The sequence below is a fragment of the Arachis ipaensis genome, chromosome B4 (genome assembly GCF_059453495.1).
Source record: "Arachis ipaensis isolate K30076 ecotype BB chromosome B4, ASM5945349v1, whole genome shotgun sequence".
NCBI classification, from domain to species: domain Eukaryota; kingdom Viridiplantae; phylum Streptophyta; class Magnoliopsida; order Fabales; family Fabaceae; genus Arachis; species Arachis ipaensis.
The window spans coordinates 135,970,701-135,992,918 of NC_142439.1; positions in this window are offsets into that span (position 1 = coordinate 135,970,701).

Consider the following 22,218-nt stretch of genomic DNA (forward strand, 5'->3'; position numbering starts at 1 on the left):
TGCTATGTTATGTCATGCTGCTCTTTTTTTTTTTCACTCTTTACATCCTTTTATCCGTTCTTGTCTCCTGCAGAAATTAGTCCAATGGTCAATTACTAGAAATATTGGATTAATTTTGATAAGCGTACTCCTGCGTTTAGGAAGTGCCTTGATGAATTATTTTTGGATATTGCCTTCTCTCAACTCGGTGTGAAAAATCAAATACGCTGTCCTTGTCCCAAATGCAATAATTTTTTGTTCAAATTTAGAAATGAGGTTCATCATCATGTGTGCCAATGGGGGATAGTGACCTCTTATAAAACATGGGTGCATCATGATGAGATTCTTCAAGATACATCCATTATAGATGTGTCTGATCTAAATGAAATTGATTGTGAAAGGGAGAATAATTCTGCCACTTATGAGATGTTGTATAACATTTTTAGAGGACAAACACTAGGGGAGACGTCGAGAGATTTTGCTACCAATGTAGATGACAATATAGAAGAAGAACCTCATGAGGGGGCAAAGAGGTTCCAAAGGCTAATGAGGGATTATGAGCAAAGCCTGTATCCGGACAGTGGGATATCAAGGTTATCTTTCATTGTCAAGTTGTTTCAAATGAAATATCGCTAATGTAGCAACAATTCAGTTGATGCTTTGTTGCTCTTTCTAAAAGCATATTTCCAAAGAAAAATTCTTGTCCTACTTCATTTTATGATGCTCGAAAAGTGATTCGAGATTTGGGATTAGATTATGAGAAGATAGACGCTTGTGTGAATGATTGCATTTTGTTTCGGGGACAAGCATATGCTGATCTTGATGAATGTCCAAAGTGTAAGCAATCTAGATGGGTGAAGGGGAAGGGGAATGAAAAGGATGACCCTCGTAAGAAGGTGCCCCAGAAGATACTAAGATACTTTCCGTTAAAACCTAGGCTTCAAAGGATCTTCATGTGTGAAGAAACAACGCTAGCAATAAGATGGCAAAAAGAGAAACGACTTGATGATGGAGTCCTAAAACACCCAGCAGATTCGATGGCATGGAAGACATTTGATGAGGAACACGAAGAGTTTGCACGTGATGCTAGAAATATCAGGCTTGGAGTTGCTAGTGACGGATTCAATCCATTCGGCAATATGAACATTTCCTATAGCACTTGGCCAGTTGTTCTCATTCCATATAACTATTCTCCAAGGATGGTTTTGAAACATTCAAATTGGATGTTATCTCTACTTATTCCAGGCCCTAAATCTTCCGGCAATTCTATTGATGTATACTTACAACCGTTAATTGAAGAGTTGAAAGAATTGTGGGAAGAGGGTGTTGAAACATTTGATGTAGTTCAAAAACGGAATTTTTAGTTGTCTGCTACAGTTTTATGGACAATAAATGATTATCCAGCTAATACCATGTTATGTGGTTGGAGCACTAAAGGTGCACTAGCATGTGCGTGTTGTCACAGAGAAACTAATTCTAAAAGGCTGAAACATGGATATAAACATTGCTATATCGGTCATCGCCGCTATTTGCCGCATGATCATCCATGGCGAAGGAATAAGAGTTCTTTTGACAATACCAGGGAACTGGCAAAGCACCTAAGCCACTTTCTGGTTATGATGTTCTAGAAGAATACAAGACTTTTGAACAAAAGAAGTTTGGGAACTCTACTAAAAAGAGAAAGAAGTCTGAGCATGACAAGGTAGCTGAAAATTACCATGTCCTATTAGAACGGCTGCTACCACTTGCAATTCTTAAGCTTTTACCCAAAGAAGTTTGTGAATCGTTGATACATCTAAGTATTTTCTTTGTAGAGCTTTGTTCCAAGGAATTGAAGTTGGACGTTCTAGACAAACTTGAAACCCAGATTGCAATAACATTTTGTAAATTGGAGACAGTTTTTTCTCCGGCTTTTTTTGATGTGATGGTTCACCTAACCGTTCATCTTGCTCATGAAGCTAAGTTAGCCGGACCAGTTCAATATCGCTGGATGTACTCTGTTGAGAGGTTAGCCCTTTGAAATTGACAACAACTTAGAATCTACCTTATACTATTCTATATGTAGGTTTCTAACCTTCCTTAAAAATTCAATTTTAGATATTTGCGCACACTAAAGAATTATGTGGGAAACAAAGCACGTCCTGAGGGGTCAATATCTGAGGATTATATCTCTGAAGAAGCAATGACCCTTGTGGGAAGATATTTGGATGAAATTTCGAAGATTTTTTACCATAGCGAAATGAACCTATGCAAGGCATAGCTGTGTTCAAAGTACTTGGCCAGTTTAATTGTAAAGGGGCATACAAGGAACTTAGTATCTTAGAGCATAGAGAAGCTCAATTCTATGTGCTGAAGAATTGTGAAGAAGTTCAACCATGGGTTGATGAACATATGGCATATTTAACAAGAGAAAATCCAAGAAATCTGCAGAAAAGGTACAATGATCAATTTGTGAAATGGTTTGAAAGAAAAGTAAATGAATAAACTTTGATAATTGTAGAATTGAAGAGTCTCTTGGCAGTATTTAGTTTTAATCTCTATTTATTAATGTAGATTTCAGATTTACACAAAGTAGGGAGTGCACGGGTGAATAATCAACTACTTTCTCTAGCAAGAGGTCCTGATCGTCGTGCACATTTTTACAAAACATGTGCTATCAACGGTTTTACATTTAGTAGCAAAAATCATGAAGTATCTTTAAAGACTCAAAATTGTGGAGTAGTTGTGAAGGGAGATAAATTGACTGGGGTGTAGATTATTATGGCATGTTGACTGATATTATTGAGTTAGATTATGTCAGAAAACATAAAGCGATCTTATTTAAATGTGAGTGGTTTGATGTTCTTTCAGTAGGACGAAATCAAAGTAAGGGATATTATAAAGATGAGTATGGATCCATAAATGTGGATGTTACATATGTTAGATATAAGGATGAGCCTTTCATTTTAGCATGTCAAGCTGAGCAAGTATACTATGTAAAGACAATTAAAAGGCCTAATTAGTGTACTGTGGTACGAGTAAAGCCTCGCAATACATATGATGTGGCTGAGCAAGATATCATGCAAGAAGAGGCATACCAACAAGCTGAAATGAGAAGCTTTAATCAAGTACCATCTTCGGGTGATATCAATTTGTTGATGGAATTGGGCAGAGGTGACATTGAAGGATCAAGTGTGGACGTGTCTATAGAAGAAGAAGAAGATTCAAATGATAGTGATTGACTTCTTAGAATTTTTATTTTGGGAATATCAAGAATTTTGCAATTGCTAAGTTATCCACTTTTTACATAGGGTGGTGATTGAGTTTAAAGTAGTTAAACTTTAGGAATTCACATCATATTTGCAATTCCTAAGTTATTCACTCTTTCTTTCATTTGTTAAACGTTTTTGAAAAGTATAATATATTTTGAATAATGTCCAACTTTTATTGATGTGCTTTTCTTTGTGTAATTATGTATTAAATGATGTAGATATTTTATTATTTAATTTCTTTAATGTTATCTCTGTGAGTTTTATTGTAGATTGCGTAACATAATGGCCTCACGGAGGTTGACAAGGGCTACTGCATCTACTTCTACAACACCAGCCCCTTCTCCAAGCCCGGCAGCCCTGGCAGCTCCTGCCCCAGCCCCAACAGCCCTCATTTCGTCACCAGTAGCCCCTACTTCAGCACCAGCCATTGCCCCTGTTGATAGGCGTATTGGTAAAAGGGGACCTTCGCGTGGGATTGCAACAAATAGGGTTATAAAAACAAAGACAAATGAGAAATTTGAATTGCCGATCTCTTTGGAGAACTTAGCTCCTAATGGCATCCATGCTGATCTGTTTGCATCTGAAGTGGGTATTGCTACAAGACAAAATGCTCCTTTGGATGTAGAGAAATGGAACCTAGTTAGAGATGATGTCAAGTAAAAAATATGCGACCTTGTTTTGGTAATACATATTTATATTTTCTGCTATTATGTATATTAAATCCATATTTCTGCTAACTACTAACTTTGACCAACCTTATGTAGGAAAAGTTTGATATAGCAGATACGCAAGTAATACACAAAATAATTTTAGCTAAGGCTAATATATGTTATCGAAGTTGGGGATCAAGATTGCGTGAGCACTATGAGTTGTATCAAACTGATGAGGAGCGCCTTCAAAATCCACCGAACAATGTTCTTCTGGAGACATGGGAGAATTTGGTGTCCTACTTTGGAAGTCCTTCTTTTCAGGTTTGAATTTTTCATTGTGACAACCATTAAGGTGTTCTCATGTTGTTTTGCTATTTTAGGTTAATGAAATAATTATAACTTAACTCATTTTGTCTTTTGTGAGTTTGGTCTTCTATAGGAAAAAAAGTTTAAGAAACAAAGATAATAGAAAGCATCATGTTGTACCACATATTGTTGGTCGAAGAACATTTCAAGTTGTTAGACGTGATCGGGTAAATAGTCTTGAAGTTTTAATTTGGTGTTATATTTTTTGCTATGTCACGTTTGCACTTAACTACATGTGATATTTTAAACTTCAAAAAATTTGCAGCGCCATCCTAGAACCGGTGTCGAGCCTGACATTCAAGAATTGTGGCAAATTACTCATCAAAAGAATAACGGAGAATGGGTCAATGAAAAAGCTAAACAAATTGATGTAACATTACTAACCTTTTCCTTTTACTGTTGCATGGAAGTTAAATTTTATCTTCATTTTCAAATCACAAATTGGATTGTACAGGATGATATTAGCTGTATGCTCAATGAATCCTATAATTTGAAAAATTCTCTCACTCCAAATGAAGCTTTTTTACTTGTGAGAGGTGAGAAAAGTGGTCCAAGTTATGGCACAAAAGTTTCAAAATCTAAGTTAAGGATTCAAGCACAACTTCAAGAGGCAATGCAAGACCGTGAGGACCTAACAAAGAAAATAGATGCGCTAAAAAAAATTTGAAGAGCAACGAACACGGCAAGAGGAAGAATTAGCTCAAATGAAAGCTCAATTGGAAGCTCAACAAGCCGTTGTGAACTCTTTCATAGCGCGCTTTGACAATGAAAGAAGCTAGACCCTAAAGGTACTCCTAAAATTGCTTATGGTTTTAATACATTTTTCTAAATGATTCCTATATTATTAGTATAGTTTAATTTATATATGGATCTATTTATCACATTTTACTTGTGTCATGTTGAGAAAAGACAAATGTCCTATTATTTGGTTTGATAAATTTGGTTGTGTATTGGCTGAGAAATAAGTTGTGAATTGGTTGTTTTTGTTGGAACCGTAGACGGTGAAAATATCCAAATTTTAGGGGAGATTCTGCCAAAATCTTTCTAAACATTTTGGATAAAACTAGAAACAATTATAATTAGTGTTATATCTTGTTTCTAATTTTTTGTTTCGATTTTTCTTATTTACAGGAGTGATGAAATGGTGACCACATGCTACCTTAAGGGCTCAAGAATATTTTGATTCATAGAGACACTAATCTATGTTAGAACTATTAACTTTTGGTTGAACTTATGCAAGACATATAACATGTAGAACTATTCAATGTCCTCACTAATGTTATTTTGTTTTAAAACAATTTTAGCTAAATGAGGCATGTTTGAATTATGTATGTTTTTGCATATTATATAAATGTAGACTTGCTTATTAAAATAGTTAATATATTAATTAATTTAAAAAATAATTTAGTAAATTATGCATGTAATTTGTATTAAAAAAATTGTTACAAAACAATTATTTTACTTTTGTAACTAAGGGAAAAAACCGTTACAAAACCAAGTTACATTTTGTAACAAAATTTTATGATAGGAAAAAATAGATTGTCACCAAAAATACTTTGAAGATCAAAATTTGTTATCACTTTTGTAACGACTTCTGACTTTTTGTATCAGAAAAATTTATTACAAAATATCACTTTAAATTGTAACAGTTTTATTTTTTGTTACAAAAACTTTTTGTAACGAGACATATTGCAACGGTCCCTTTTTTTTATTACAAAATCTTTTTGTTTCAAAATATCGATTTTTTGTAATAATATTTTTTGTTACAAGTATTGTTTTTTCTTATTGTGATCATAATCATTAGAATAATTGATTTATTTTTAAATACTATTTTATGTTTTATTGGTTTTTCAATTTAATTTTTTAGATATAATATTAAAATATCTAATATATATTAATTTTATTTTATCTGTATAGACTGATAAAAAATTTATACGTCACAATTTTTATTATTTAAATCTTTTAAATTAAGTTTCATATAATTATATTTTTTTATACCATCTTTAAAAAATTAAATATTTTTTGTCTAATTTAATTTAATACTATTTTTCTGACTTCTTAATTGAATTTTTCTTTTGTAAGAAAAATATTCAATAAGTATTATAATAATTTTTATCATTGTAATTATATATTTTTTTTATATATGTTACAGTTTATATATTTAAAGAATTGCATATAAGGAGATTGATCTTGAAAAAATTATTGGAATTTGATAACAATATCACAAAAGAGAAAAAAGCGGTAATTTTCTATTACAAAAAATAAATCATCACGTACTCCCCTGTATTCCATTGTATTCAATATATATAGTTACACTATAACATCAAGAATACAGAAAGATCTAGACTAATTAATAAATCTTGAGCTAAATATCAAATAACCGCTCAAACGACTAATTAAGTGTTATCCTTATCAGCCCCCTCAAACTGATAGTTGGTCTTGGAACAACTCTCAGTTTGCACCTAAACTTGACAAAAGAGGCTGCTGACAGGGTTTGATCAAGACATCCGCAACTTGGTCATTTCCTGAAATATGAACAACATGCAGTTGCCTCTGCCTAATCAAGTCTCGAACAAATTGGATATCAACTTGGAAATGCCTAGTCTTTTCATAAAGAACTGGAACAAATTGGATATCAACTTGGAAATGCTTAGTCTTTCCATAAAGAACTGGATTTGCAGTGTACTGAGATTATCACAGAATACTGTAGGAGTCGTAGCCAAGCCAATCTGCAGCTCAGCCAGCAAATTTGTGAACCAAACAATCTCAACTCCACAGTCAGCTAAACTCCTGAACTCTGCTTCAGTGGAGGATCTGCTGATTGTACTTTGTTTTCTATAAGTCCATGACAAAATATTAGTTCCAAAAAATACACAAAAGCCAGACACCTATCTCTGATCCTCAAGATTTGAAGCACAGTCAGCATCAGAAAAATCATAGAGCCTGAAATCCTGACATTTATGAAAAACCAGGCCCTGGTCCTTCGTTCCTGTAAGTACCGAAGGATCCGCTTTACTGACTTCCAATGAACCAGTTTAAGAGTATGCATAAATTGTCTTACTTTACAAACAGCAAACAATAAATCAGGTCTAGTAATAGTTGCATAATGAAGAGATCCAACTACAGATCTATACAGTTTGATATCCTTAGAATCCTCAGAGCCCTTGCTTGTGAGCTGCAAAGAGGACAGCATGGGAGTTGGCATAGGACTAGCGCATTGCATACCTACTTTTGAAAGAAGATCAGTAATGTACTTTGATTGAGACAAATACAACTTATCAGCAGTCCTCACTACTTCGATGCCCAAGAAATAGTTTAAGTTTCTTAAATCTTTCAACGAAAATATTTTGTGTAGTTTCTTAATCATATCATCAATTTCAACAGCATCATTTTCAGTGATAATAATATCATCAACATAACAAAGGATATAAATAACAGAATTAAAGGAGGTACGAATAAATAATGACATATCAGACTTTGAATTGTATAAACCAAAGGTTTGTAAAGTAGTACTTAATTTTAAAAACCACTCTCTTGGAGCTTGTTTTAGATCATAAAGGGATTTATTAAGCTTACAAACTTGTGTCGTAGCATCCATTTCAAATCCCAAGGGTTGTGTCATGTAGATTTCTTGATGCAATTCTCCATTGAGAAATGCATTATTGAAATTAAATTGTCGAAGTACCCAGTCTCTGGACAAAGCAACACTAAGAACTAACCTGACAGTGGCTGGTCGAATCACTGGACTAAATACCTTTTCAAAGTCAAAACCTTCACTTTGATAAAAGCCTTAGGCCACCAAATGAGTTTTGTACTTTTGAATCTGTCCATTTAGCAATCTTTTGAAAGCAAACACCCAACGACAGCCTATGATCTTAGCACCTTCTGGTGGAGACACAAGTGTCCATATGTTGGCCCTAATCAGTGCTTGATATTCATCTTGCATTATTTGAAGCCAATGAGAAATGCTCAAAGTAGATTTAGCATTCTTAGGCAATGCTACATCAACAACTTGAGTGAATGATGAATTAGAAGAGGAAGAGGTGTCTGAATCTGAATTGACAGCACTAGTAGCCATGGATCATGTACAAAAACAAAACTCTTGATATCATGAAGAAATTATTGGAATTTGATAACAATATCACAAAAGAGAGAGAAAAAAAGTAAATTTTTATTACAAAAAATAAATCATCACATACTCCCCTGTATTCCCTTGTATTTAATATATATAGTTACACTATAACATTAAGAATACAGAAGGATCTAGACTAATTAATAAATCTTGAGCTAAACATCAAATAACCGCTCAAACGACTAATTAAGTATTATCCTTATCAGATCTTAATTTTCTAAAATTAGACAATAAAAATAGTGAAAATACTAAAATTTTAATTTTAATTTAATTATTAAAAATTTTAAGTTACTCAAAATTCGAAAAATATCACTCTAAAATATTTTATAAAATTTATTTATAAAATTATTTATTTATTATCGAACTTTAAGGATAATAATATTTATAAATTTTGTTTGTATATAAATGTTATTATGTGTTTTTTTATATGAAAATTTTTTGCCTATTTAAAAAATATCTTGGAAAAAAATGGCACTCTATCTATATTATCTATGTAAAAGAGATATATTATCCTAGTTAATAAGGAAATAACATGAGAATTCTCAATATGTCACATATATGATGCGCGACATATTGATATTTATTTTTTAATAATCCTACACATTTAAATATTGGTGGATCTTCTAATAGACAATAGAGGACCATAATCCCCTCAAATTTCATAACGCATTTAATAGTTGTATTATGTATCAGAGATTATCACTAATTTAATTGCCTAAAATTTTTCTAACTAATTTAAAAATTCTGTGTTCGACTTATACCTCTCCATTCGCTCAATATAGTTTGTAACGTATTTTACTAATAATAAATAATTTAGAACCACTGTATATGTCTCATACCTCCCATTCACTCAATATATTTTTATATTTTATAACATATTTTATTAATGGACTTTTGAAAATTATACTTTAATAAATTTTTGCAAATTATATATAATAATCTAGTAGAATACAACAAGACTTTTCATCTGTAAACAGTAAAGCCTGCAATTGAGTGACAACTAAAAAGTTAGTTACAAATGAAATTCACAAGAAGACTCTAGAAGCAGTTAGTTACTCTATTAGTTAGCTAAAGCAGTTACATCTCTAACTATATATATCAATGACAGCTGTAGAAGAAAAGCAAGCAAAATTCATTTTTTTCACTTCTCAAAAATATCTCTGATCTGTTTTCTTCTCTTTCTCTCTATTTCTTCTCTGTTTTTTCTTTCTTCACTTTTCTATTCAACTCTGAACTGATACCTCATATGATATCAGAGCTGCTTCAGATCTATGGAACACGCTTCACAATTCACCACTGCAGCACCTTCAGGCGCATCGAACCAGAATGCATTTGCTACCTTCTCTGCAACCAAGCTCAATGAGAACAACTTTAAAGTATGGAAGAAACAAGCTCTAGCATGCATCAAAGTCAACAAACTGCAAGATCACCTCAACTTTATAAAGATTTTAACAAAGTTCAGCTCAGAATCAGATCGGATAAATGAAATTGAAAGCCAAGAATACATACGATGGGAGATTCAAGATCAGTGGCTTGTCTCCTGGCTCATCGCAACTATGGAGCCAACGTTTGTGAATCGAGTTGTTGAATGCGAGTACACATGTCAGATCTGGTCTACTCTAGAAGAATACTTTGCAGCACGAACAAAAACAAGAATCAAACAATTAAAGACTCAGCTAAGAACGCTCAAGAAGCACGGATCAACAATAATGGAGTATATGTCAAAAATCAATCAAGTGGCAGATTCACTCAAAGCACTAAGTGCACCTCTCTCAAGAGAAGAGTATATCGAATCAGCCTTGGCAGGTCTTGGAGAAGAGTACAACACGTTTGTCACCGTTTCGACGGCAAAGATAGATCACACTACCGAAAGTGAGTTTGAAACATAACTCTTAACTCAAGAAGAGCTGATTGAGAAGTTCAAAAAAACTCAGTCCAAGTAAACATTGCTCAAAGTGGTGAGACTCAAAATGCAACTCAAGGAAGAAACTACAGCAACAACAATGGCAGAGGCAGTGGCTTCCGAAGCTCCAGAGGTAGAGGCCAATTCAGAGGAGGACGGTCCTCATGGTGGCAAGGTAGTAGACCACAATGTCAACTCTGTGGCAAAATTGGCCACACAGCCGTCCAGTGCTACCACCGTTTTGATCAGGACTTCATGAACCCTCACCTCCAACCCCTAAACACAGCTCAACCACCATCCCTTGCTTTTCACAACAACTCAAGCCCAAACACCTCTCAGCAGCAACAACAATCCCCAATCGCACTACAGTCTACTCATCCCAATCCTCAGGCCCTCCTTACAGTGCCTTCATCAGTACCAGACACGGCTTAATACCCAGACTCAGGAGCCTCTCACCACGTCACATATGATCCAAGAAACCTAACCACAGGAATAAATTATGAGGGTACAGAACAGGTATTTGGAGGTAATGGCCAAGGTATGAAAATTAAGCATATTGGAAGTACATTGATGCATGCATCATTATCAAATAAACCCTTTCAATTACAAAATCTACTCCATGTCCCTAATATATCCTCCTTCAAGGACTGCTTAAAGAAGGCCTATACAAATTTGAGGGCGTTCAAATTGTTCCAAGAGCCCTCACTCTCACTACTCACAGTACCCCAACCTGCTACAATACTATTACCCCCCCCATACAAAAGTAAACCACACAGTCAACCCCCCCACTGCCCAAGCCACCAGAACTCACCCACCCATATCAGTATCCATGTCCCCCACACCACAACCCATATCAGTACCCACTGCTGTAAAAGAATCAAACGAAAATACTTTCCTTCACACTGATACAGTCCACTCCCTTAACCTTTCCGTTTCAATTATGACAAATTCCCAAATAATCAATTCCAACCCCTTTACCCCACTAAAAGTCTCAAACCATTACACCACACCAGCCACTATCACACCAGAAAAATCCAAATAAAGTTACTATTACCCACACCAAACCCTCACCAACACCAAAAACAACACAGCCACAAGACAACCCATCAACCAATCACAGTACAGTTCAACAAGCAACAAAAGAAATAGATTCACACTTTCCCAGTGATATGTCTTCAAATAGTATAAATGTAAATAAACTAGCTTTGAATGCAAATAGCTTAGAAGCAAGTGCACTATTAGCTTGTAAGAATTTAACTGCACAATTGTGGCACAGAAAGTTGGGACACCCTTCTGAAAAAGTCACCTCTATTGTAATGAAACACTGCAATGTTACTACTGACATTCCTAGCAATAAAAATAGCTTTGAACCCTCGTTATGTCATGCTTGTTGTATTAGCAAAATTCATCAATTACCTCATTTCGACTCACACACCAACTATGCACCTTTGGATCTAATCTTCTCTGACCTTTGGGGACCTGCACCCATATATAGTAGAACTGGCTGCAGGTACTACATCTGCTTCATTGATGCAAGCACCAGATACTCCAACATCTACCTGCTACAAACAAAGGGACAAGCTTTCAATGCATTCCAAAAGTACAAGGCAACAATGGAATTCAAAACAGGGCTAACAATCAAAGCCTTGCAAACTGACAATGGAAAGGAATACCTCTCCACAGCCTTCACCCAATACCTTGAAACCAATGGCATCCAACATAGACTCACCTGCCCCTACTCCCACCAAAAAAATGAAAAAGTAGAAAGAAAGCACATACATATCACAGAAACTAGCCTAACCCTCCTAACCCAAGCAACCCTTCCCTTAACTTTTTGGGGGTGAAGCCTCCCTTTCAGCCACCTACCTCGTCAACCTACTACCAAATACAAGTTAAATAACATTTCTCCATATAAAGCACTCACCAAAACCAAACCTGACTATAGATTCCTTAAACCTTTTGGATGTACCTGTTATCCTCTCTTAAGACCCTACAACCAAACCAAATTCAGCCACAGATCCCACAAGTGTATCTTCCTTGGATATGTCCCAAACCACAACGGATATATCTGCCTCTCCCCAACTGGAAAAGAATTCATTTCAAGGGATGTCATCTTCAATGAACATGAGTTCCCCTACAACCAACTCTTCCTCTCTCAAACCAATCCCAGCCCAACTTCCCCTTCAACTCAAACCTCCCTACCCCTTGTCCATCTACCCCTAGTAGGCACTCCAGCACCACCACCATCTCACCTTATCCCACAGCCTCAATCTGTTCAACAAGCTCCAACACCACCACCACCTCACCCTATCCCATAGCCTCCCCTGCCCACCCCACCCCAACCCCCCAGCCCTCCTTTACCTTTGCATTCATCACATGACACTTCCAATATAATTAATTTAGTACCTGAGTCACTATCTACTTTACCTGTTTCTTTGCCTGATGATTCTGTTTCTAACACTGCTGCTGCTAACGTCTCTACTAGTGCCTCCTTTGCTTCTCCAGGTGCTCTCCAGTCTGCCAGCATTGAGATTGTCCTGCCACTCTCCCTTCCTCCACCTGCTCCTATCAACCAACATCCGATGCAGACTCACAGCAAAACAGAAAGCCTCAAACCTAGAACCTATGTAGCAGTGCTCGCCACCCTTGTCTCTCATCTCACTGATGATCTCACCCATTCTTTGCCCCCAATTTGTTCAACAAGCTCTAGCCACTCCCCACTAGAAGCAGGCTATGCAGGAGGAATATAACCCTCTGATGCACAACAGCACCTGGCACCTCATTCCCAAACCCTACCACACACTGCACTAGCGATTGGCTCTAAGTGGGTGTTTCGAATCAAGACCCACCCCGATGGCACCATTCAGAAATACAAGGCCCGACTCGTTGCAAAGAGCTTCCACCAGCGAGAAGGGGTCAACTATGACCAAGTCTTTATCCCCGTCGTTCGCCCCCCACAGTCCGCATCATGCTCAGCCTAGCACTCTCTAAGGGGTGGCCCATTCGACAGTTCGACTTCAACAATGCGTTCCTAAATGGCGACTTACACGAGACCGTTCTCATGTCTCAAGCGAAAGGATTCGTCTCCCTTGCTCAACCCCATCATGTCTGCAAACTCCAGCGATCCCTATATGGCATGAAGCAAGCCTTCCGTGCGTGGTTCACCAAACTGAAGGAAACCCTCAATCGATTTGGCTTCACCAACACCAAATCAAATACCTCACTCTTCACTAGATTCTCTCACTCCTCTACTGTCTATATTTTGGTGTACGTGGACGACATTTTGGTTACCGGTCACAGGTTGAAATCTCTGACCTAATTGTGCAGCTGAATGCAGTGTTTGCCCTCAAGGATTTGGGGGAAATGAGCTACTTCTTGGGCATTGAAGCTGTGAAAGACAGTGAAAGTAATATACTCCTATGCCAAACTAAGTACATCAAGGACCTCCTTTCCAAAGCTGGAATGCGCGACGCCAAACCTGTACCAACACCCATGATCTCCAGCCTCAAACTATCAGCTCATGGTGAGGATCTTCACCACAACCCAGCACTGTACAGATCCATAGTTGGTGGCCTTCAATATGCCACAATCACCAGACCCGAAATCACTTTTGCCGTGAACAAGGTCTCGCAATTTATACACACCCCTTTGGAAAGCCATTGGAAAGCAGTTAAGCGTATCCTACGATACCTAGCAGGAACAATAGACTATGGTCTAAGGTTTCAAAGGACTGATGAATGCCGATTCTATGGCTTCAGTGATTTAGATTGGGGCAGCGACATTGATGACAGAAAATCTACCAGTGAATTTTGTGTCTTCCTAGGTCCAGACCTAGTCTCATGGTCAAGCAAAAAGCAGAATGCAGTCTTAAGAAGCTCCACAGAAGCAGAGTATCGAGGGCTAGCTACAGGCTTGACTGAAATCCTATGGATCCAAAACTTGATGAGTGAAATGAAAATTCCATACTCCACCACACCAAATCTCTACTGTGACAGCCAGAGTGCAGTCCTAATGGCTGCAAACCCAGTTTTGCACAGCAAGAGCAAATATTTTGAACTTGACCTCTACTTTGTAAGAGATTATGTAGCACAGAAGAAGATCAACATACTACACATCCCCTCTCAAGACCAAATAGCTGATAGCCTGACCAAACCTACCTCCAGTCTCAACTTCCTCAAATTCAGATCCAAACTCAGAGTTACACAACGAGCGCTCAAAGAAAATCCTAAAGAACAAAGTAGTAGGGTTAATGTAAACAGTAAAGCCTGCAATTGAGTGACAACTAGGAAGTTAGTTACAAATAAAATTCACAAGAAGACTCTAGAAGCAGTTAGTTACTCTATTAGTTAGCTAAAACAGTTACATCTCTAACTATATATATCAATGGCAGTTGTAGAAGAAAAGCAAGCAAAATTCATTTTCTTCACTTCTCAAAAATATCTCTGATCTGTTTTCTTCTCTTTCTCTCTATTTTTGCTCTATTTCTTCTTTTTTCACTTTCCTATTCAGCTCTGATACCTCACATCATCATAATCATTAGAATAATTGATTTATTTTTAAATACTATTTTATGTTTTATTGGTTTTTCAATTTAATTTTTTAGATACAAATATTAAAATATCTAATATATATTAATTTTATTTTATCTGTATAGACTGATAAAAAATTTATACGTCACAATTTTTATCATTTAAATATTTTAAATTAAGTTTCATATAATTATATTTTCTTATACCATCTTTAAGAAATTAAATATTTTTTATCTAATTTAATTTAATACTATTTTACTGGCTTCTTAATTGAGTTTTTCTTTTGTAAGAAAAATATTCAATAGTATTATAATAATTTTTATCATTGTAATTATATTTTTTTATATATGTTACAGTTTATATATTTAAAGAATTGCATATAATGCGATTGATCTTAATTTTTTAAAATTAGACAATAAAAATAGTAAAAATACTAAAAATTTAATTCTAATTCAATTATTAAAAATTTTAAGCTACTCAAAATTTAAAAAATACCACTCTCAAATATTTTATAAAAATTATTTATAAAATTATTTATTTATTATCAAACTTTAAGGATAATAATATTTATAAAGTTTGTTTGTAAATAAATGTTATTATGTGTTTTTTTATATGAAAATTTTTGGCCTATTCAAAAAATATTTTTAAGTTTTGTCATTGTATCTAAATTTTTTGTTAATTAAATTTAACTAAATTAATTTAATATAATAAATTTAATTATAATTAATATTATTTTAAAATTTATTATTTAATTTAATTAAATTTAATTCATAAAAAAATTTGAATATATAACATTAAAGTTAATGATTATTGCTGCTTTTTTACACCATAAATTACGAAAAAGGGGAAATGTGCTTTATTCCTAGTTTTTCTCCTTCTCTTGTGTTGTTTTCGTTTTGGCCTGTTCCACTTTATTTATTTATTTATTAGTAGAAATTCTAAAAGCGGACCTTTGGATATCTTCTTTTTTCTCTACCTGAAATATTTTTAAGTAATAAATATAGAGATATATTCAAAAATTATAAAAATTTATTATTTCGATTATCATTTTTAATTTATTAATTTAAATTTTTTTAATTTTATAATGTAATAATATATTTTTAATCTATATTTTTAAATATTAATAATTAATTATTAGTTGAAAATAATAATTTTGTTAATTCTCTAATATTTTTCGTAAATATATTTAATTAGTTGAATAAATATATAATCCTTACCAACGAATCCTCATGTATTCCTATAAATATTTAAGATGCTGAACCTTTTCTTTTATTATTGCACTTTTTAATTTTCAATATGCCATGCCAAACAAAAGATTACGAGGCTGATGAGAATGATGATGACGAGGATGCGTCGTTTATAAAGTCCATAATTGTTTATACTTGTTTTTGCCGTTCAGTTATTTATAATATTATTATTCTATATATATATATATATATATATATTATAAACTATATAATTTTCATACATAAAAAATTCATATAAAATTATTTTACTATTATAACTTATTTAATAGTTTTTTTTTGTTATTTTAATATAAAAATTTATTTTTTTTCTTATCTCTAATTTTTTATTGTAAAATTAATTTTTTTAACTTATGTTTTCTAAGATTTATTATTTACAGTACATTTACGATTTAAAATAGAAAAATTATTTTAAAAAATTAGTTAATGTTAACCGAAAATGCATATTTGAGTGGGGACTCGCAAGAATTGCACTAGAAAACGATTGATGATAATGAAACCTTACAAATGTAAATTCGCTTTTTATTATTTGTGCCCTTATATCTGCAAAGTCTAGGGGGCTAACAACTTTATTAAATTTTGGCTAACATATAATCAGTAAAAAAAAGTAAGTCATTAAATGAAATTTCACACCAATTTCACACTATTAAAATCATTATTAATAGCTATTTAATTACTACAAATCACAAAAATTACTGGCTCTAACATTCCTCTTGTCAAAATATATGTGAAAGTTTCGAAAAAAGAATGAAATATATGAATGAGTAACGGTGGGAGTAGCTTGGGGAATCTAATAATCTGAAGCACCTATTCTTGGTTTAGCTTGTCTTAATATATAGGGATAAGTACGATTTTGGTCTCTCACATTAATGGTAAGAATTGAAATCGTTCCTAACGTAATTTTCGATTTATAATCATACTTAACATTTTTTTTCGTATTAAAATCGTCCTTTTAATTTTTTTTGGACCAAAATACCCTCACCACTACCAACACAATTACCTCCTCCACCAGCACCAGCACCACCACCAACACCATCACCACAACCACAACCAGCACCACCACTAACAACCACAACCACAACCACAACCACCACTACCACCAACCACCACCACCACCACCAAGACCACACCAAGAAAGCAGGAAATAACACCAAACAGAAACAGAAACAACACCAAACAGAAATAGAAATAGAAAGCAAGAAAGCAGAATCAAGGCGTGAGGCGGAGGCAGCGAGGCGTGAGGTGGCAGAAGCAAGGCAGAGGCGGCGGCGTGAGGCGGCAGAAGCGAGGCGGAGGCGGCGAGGCGAGGCGGACTCCAACGGCAGTGGCTCGCACTCCCCCTCCCCCCTCCCCTTCCCCTTCCCCCCACCCCCCACCCCGCGTCCTTTCCCCCTTCTCCCTTCGCGCCGCCGTCCCCCTCCCCCCTTTCCCCTTCCCCCTCCTCCTCCCCCTCCCCCTCTCCCCTTCCCCCCACCCTGCGTCCTTTCCCCTTCCCCCTTCGCCGCCGCCGTCCCCCTCCCCCCTTTCCCCTTCACCCCACCCCGAACCCGCGTCCCCTTCATTTTCTTCCTCTTCTTCTCCGGCTTCGTCCACTTCCCCTCCTCCCTCTCTTCGCCGCCGGCGCCGTCCCCCCATCCCCCCTTCCCCTTCTCCCATCTCCTTCTCCCCTTCCCCTTTCCCTCCCCTCCCCCTTCGTATACCCTTTTCTCTCCCCCCCCAAACCAACGCGTTTTCTTTTTTTTAATTTTATAATTTTGTTTATTATAGGGGTAGTTTAGGAATAAATTAAAAAATTTTATTAGAAAGGACGATTTTAAATTTAAATACGACTTTAAGGATGATTTTAAATCAAAATATACACGAAGGACGATTTCGATTCTGACCCTCAACGTGAGGGACCAAAATCGTACTTATCCCTAATATATATTAGTCTCTTCAAGAAAAAAAAAATATATATATATATATAATCAAACTCCTCTCAAATAAAATAGTTGGTAAAATAAAAAAAATAATAATTTAATTATTCTTAAATTAAAATAGTGAAATTCACGTATGATAAAAATTATAAAATTCAACGGTGATGATGAATTCGTTATTTTATCACTTTATAATTCTTATCACTTTAAAATATTTTTTTTCTAATAAAAAAATATTTTAATTAATTCTATTGTATAATAATAGGGGAAGATGAACATTTGTCAATGTGAAAGAGGGTTTGGTTTAGGAGTGCTGAAAACTTTTTTTTTTTGAAATAAATAGCTCAACACACAAGGTGGAGCATACAGAATTCAGAAGCCATAAGTACAAATAACAATAAAAATAAAGATTACTAATAACTGAAACAGGTAGCGCAGCCCTGAGTCATCTTCGGCATTGCCATCAACAACCAAAGGATGCCCCACCAATCCACTCGTCGGAAAACGCAAAGGATCTATTAGTGATGTTCTGAACTGCTGATCCTTTATTCTGGAACACCCGATTATTTCTTTCCAACCAAATTGCCCAGATTACAGCAAAGAATCCAATCAACCACCTCTTCCTCTCATCCTTTCGTGGTGTAGCAGTCGTCCAGCTCTCAAAATGTTGCTTTAGTGTACCTGGGACAGACCATTCTCGTCCAAGAGCATAAAGCCAAGCACCCCACACCTGCCATGTGACCTCACACCCAAGAAACAGATGAAAAGCAGACTCAACAAACTTACCGCATAAGGCACATAGATTATCAAGCGGGTTAATGACCCCTAATCTGCACAGTCGATCTTTGGTATTCACCCTCTCAATAAGAACAAACCAAGAAAATAATTCGACCCTTGGTGGGACGAAACCCCTCCAAATAGCACTAGTGAAGCTATAGCTTGTTACTTCCTCCGGAAGGACTGCCTCCTGCATGACTTGCACAAAGGATTTAGTAGAGAAGATACCAGTTCTATCAAATTTCCAAACCACCCTATCCTCTCGCTCTGTTACTAGCTTAACTGAACGCAGTCTCTCATGGAGTTGGTTCAAGAGTTCCAATTCCCATTGGAACAACTGTCTCCTCCACTGAAAGCTCCATATCCACTCTAACCCATCCCAGAACCCGCAGTCACCTATAACAGATCCTTTAAGATTTGAAACCGAGAAGAGTCTAGGGAACAAATCCTTCAAGACACCACCATTTAACCAGTCATCTTCCCAGAACCTGATCGTTCTACCATTTCCCACGTCCATTGACAAGCCTCTAATCATCTGCTCTCTGATTTGTGGCTCTCGAATTTGTAGCTGACAAATATCTCTCCACGGACCCCCTCTTGAAGGAATAGGTTGACCATGTAGCATCTCAGATGGATTCATGTTATTACAAGAGCACACTACTTTTTTCCATAAGGGACATTCCTCCTTCGAGAACCTCCACCACCATTTGAAAAGAAGAGCTGTATTTCGAACCACCGCATCTCCCACTCCCAACCCACCCGCTTTTTTGGGGGCCATCACTACATCCCATCTCACTAGTGGTATCCCGCTCCCCCCATCCTCTGTACTCCACAAGAATCGTCTTTGTAAGGAAATCAATTTCTCTGCTACTGCCTTTGGCATCTTGTACAAACTGAGATAGTAAACAGGCAGGCTATTAAGAACCGATTTAATGAGCACCAGCTTACCCGATTTATTAAGAGTTTTTGCTCGCCACAGACTCAGCTTCTCTTCCACCTTATCAATCACTGGCTTCCACGTCTTAACTAGTCTCGGGTTTGCTCCCAAAGAGATGCCAAGGTACCGAATAGGGAGTGAGGCCTCCTTACACCCCAGCAAGATACACATCTTTTGCACCCACCTTTGTTCACAGTTTATCGAAATGAAGCTAGACTTGTCAAAATTAATGCTCAAACCAGACATCAGCTCGAAGCAACGCAGAAGTCGCTTGTAATTCCGTATAGTTTCTTCTTCTGGCGGGCAGAAAAGTATCGTGTCATCCGCAAACTGTAGGTGTGATAACGCAATGTTATCCCTGCCAACCATGAGCGAGGCTATGCGCCCATTCCTCACCGCCTCCCCGATCATTCTATGGAGTACATCAACAACTAGTACAAACAGAAAGGGAGATAAATGGTCCCCTTGACGTAGGCCCCTTTCCATTTTGAACGGCTTAGAGGGAGACCCATTAATGAGCACTGACATAGACGCCAAACAAATACATTCCTTAATCCACCCCGCCACCTATGTCCAAAGCCCATCTTTTGCAGCACTAAATCCACAAAGCTCCATTTGACCCTATCATAAGCCTTCTGAAAATCCAGTTTAATTATCGCTGAGCTTCTTTTCCTTGACCTTAGCCAGTGCACTGTTTCACAAGCAATCAAAGCCCCATCATGAATTTTCCTACCCTGTACAAAAGTAGTCTGAGTCTCGCCTACCAGATCCGGCATCACCTTCCGCATCCTTCGAACCAGCACCTTAGAGATGACCTTATAAACACAACCCACCATACTGATCGGTCGGAGATCCTTTATTTCTGTAGCTCCAACAAATTTTGGTGCCAGCGCCACCCACGTGACATTTGACCCCGCCGGTAGTACTGCTGAATGGAAGAACCCCAACACTGCATCCGTGAATTCCCTCCCCACTTCTGCCCAACACCTCTTAATAAAGTTCATGTTATAACCATCGCATCCTGGAGCTTTTGTTGTCTCACAGTCCCACACTGCAGATTTTACTTCTTCCGCACTCGGTATCTGTTCCAGTTCTGTTGCCTCGTCCCCATTTATTCTCCTTACCAGGCCTTCCCGAAATCCAATATTTGGTGACTTCTCCTGGTGATACAGCTCCTTATAGAAATCCCGTATAGCAATCTTGATTCGAGCTGGATTCCACACTAAACGTCCATGGATTCTTAAGGCATCAATCCGATTACTCCTTCTCCGAGCCGAGGCTAAGTTGTGGAAGTATCTAGTATTTTTATCCATCTCCTTAGCATGCCTGGATCGTGACATCTGCTTCCAATGCATTTCCTTCCTGACATACCATACTTTGCAAGCGCTCACAAGTGCCTTTCTTCTAGCCTCCATGGTACCATCATGAACTCCAATGCTCACCAAATCATCAACTTTCCGAATCTCCTTCTCAAAATTATTTATCCTCCTATCCAAATTACCAAAGTTCTCTCTATGCCACCTGCCCAGTGGACGCGCCAACGCCTTCAACTTGTTCATCAACTGCATCTCCCCTAGGCATCTCCACTCCTCCTTTACCATTCTCAAAAATCCCTCATGAGTAAACCACGCATCCAGGCTTCGAAAAGGTGTTGGCCCCCATCCCAACCTTGTTACATTCATAATTATAGGACAATGGTCTGACAAACCTCTTGGGCCTCCTCGTAATCTTGTTTCAGGAAACTCTTCTAACCACTCCAGACTAACCACGACTCTATCAAGCCTACTACATGACTGACCTCTGAACCAAGTAAACTGACGATCAGATAAAGCTAGGTCCACGAGCTCCATATCGTGAATCCAAGACTCAAACTCTACTGCAGATCTCGGCAACGACATAGATCCTCGCCTTTCCTCCACTTGAACAATCTCATTAAAGTCCCCCAAAAAACAAAGAGGGACTTGGCATAAGCCTGACAAGAAACTCAACTCTTCCCACACGACGAGCTTACTCTCTCGATCATGCTCACCATACACTAAGCAGAATGCACACCGAAAATTATTTTTTAACATCACTCCATCCACACATAACCATCTACCACCCTTATAACAGTTACTTAATTTAAACACTGTCATGTCCCACATCAACAACAACCCTCCAGACGCCCCTTCCGCTTCCACAAACTCCCACCCGGCCCCATCATTACCCCACAGCTGCATAACATCAAACCTATTTACCATCTCTTTTTTTGTCTCTACCAACCCAAGCATATGCAAATTGAACTTCTTCCTAAAGGTTTTAACCATACTTAACTTGCCAATCCCCGCCAACCCCCTAACTTTCCATGATGCAAAACTCATTTGAAACTTGATGTACACACCTTTTTCTTATTTTTCGGACGACTCCTTCTAGCTTTCTCTTTCAGTTTAGCCTGCTTTTTCTTCCGTGCTATTTCTTCATTCTAAGCTTGAAGGATTGCCATGATATCCTCTTCCTCATCGTATAACTCAGCTCCAGATTCCATAGCTAGGTCC